We start from the raw sequence: 1,781 nt of genomic DNA on the forward strand, positions 1-1,781 counted from the left end.
AAGAAAGAATGCGGCATATGATAGGGAGTATGAAGGCAGGGAATGAGATAGGGTCCGAGCACTTCCCGGTCATAGTTACACTAAGAAGAGGCGTCAGTAAGCTCGGCAGAGGGAGAAAGGAAAAAGGGTGCAAACGAAACACGAAAATGGGAATCTGGGGGGTGGATAAATTAAACGAGTTTTAAAAAAAGATGGAAAAGGAGAAGGTTAGGTATGAAAAAGAGGAGGGAATAGACTCGTTAGTTGAAAAGTTGAAGGGGTCCATTGAAAAGGTAAAGGATGAGCTGGGTACTAATGAAGAAATAGTAGGGGGAAAGAGAGGCTGGTGGGACGAGGCATGCTGGGAGAGTAAAGAGAGAATAAAAGAGTGTGTGAGCAAACGGAGAAGAGGGGAAATGGAGAAGGAGGAGTATAACAGGAGGAAAAAAGAACATGAGAACATGCTGGAAATAAAAAGACAGAGGGGAAAGGAAGAATATAAAGCAGAGGTAGAAAAAGCGATCAAAGAAGTTAGGGTGTGGATGAAGCAATAAATAGGTTAAAAAGAAACAAGGCGACGGGAGAAGATGGGATGGAGAACGAAGCGATGAAGTTTAGAGAAGACGGGATTAGGGATCGGATGTGGAAGATCTGCAACAATGTATAGAAAGGGCAAGGTTAGCCGGAAGAGTGGACGATGGGACTGGTGGTGCCGCTTGTCAAGAAAGGGGAAGGAAAAAAGGTAGAGGAATACAGAGGGATCACTCTCATGTCAGTCGGATATAAAATATATGCAGAAATCTTAAGAAATAAGTTGGAGAGTCAGGTAGAACAAAAAGAAAGTATCCCACATAATCAGACGGGATTTAGAAAAGGAATGGGAACTATAGACAACATCTACGGACTTAACTATTTAGTTAACAAGGAGAAAGGGAAAGGAGGAACGGTTTTGGGTAATAGCAAACTATACTCTTTAGCATACGCGGACGATGTAGTTCTATTAGCAGATGATGAGAAGGGGATAAACCTAATGATGAGAATCTTCGAAGAGTATGTGGGAACAAAAGAGCTGACGGTGAACGTAGATAAGACAAAGGTAATGTGTTTCAGAAATAGAAAGAGCAAAATAAATTACATTTGGAGGATGAACGGACAAAAAGTGTAAATTGTGGAGGAGTTCTGTTACCTAGGTTTTTGGTTTGAGGCAGAAGGAGGAAACGAGCTGCAGGTGAAGAAAAGAATTGAATGTGCGAGTAAAGTAATGGGCCAAGTATGGGGTATAGGAAAGAGAAGGTTCAAGAACGATTGGAGAATGGGGGTCTGGTTGTTTGATGCGTTGGCGTGGGCGGTGTTGTGTAATGGTGTGGAGATCTGGGGATAGAAGGAAAGTAGAGAGTATGCATGAGCGATTCCTGAGGTGGGTAATGGGGGTTAGCTGGAGTTGCCCAGGATATATGTTAAAAGAAGAGTTAGGAAGAGAAAATTTGGTTACTAGACAAATTAAGAGAGCATGGAGGTTTGAAAAAAAGCTAAAAAGGGGAGAGGGAAGTAAAATTGCACAAGCATGTTTCAGCGAAATTCGGAACAATGAAGCGAGAGGTAAGGTGGGAAATTCAAAATGGGAGGTAGAAAAGAAAATAATGAGAAGGGTGTGTAATATTCGAGAAGGGATTATGGAGTAGCAGGACATAGAGTTAGACCTACTGGTTAAACAAGGAGAAGAGAGATGGACAAAGATTATAGATTCGAGGTACAATAGATGGTATATGATGGTCAAAGGGTTGACGGAACCAGAATATCTG

Source organism: Belonocnema kinseyi, chromosome 6 (genome assembly GCF_010883055.1).
Source record: "Belonocnema kinseyi isolate 2016_QV_RU_SX_M_011 chromosome 6, B_treatae_v1, whole genome shotgun sequence".
Taxonomy (NCBI): Eukaryota; Metazoa; Arthropoda; class Insecta; order Hymenoptera; family Cynipidae; genus Belonocnema; species Belonocnema kinseyi.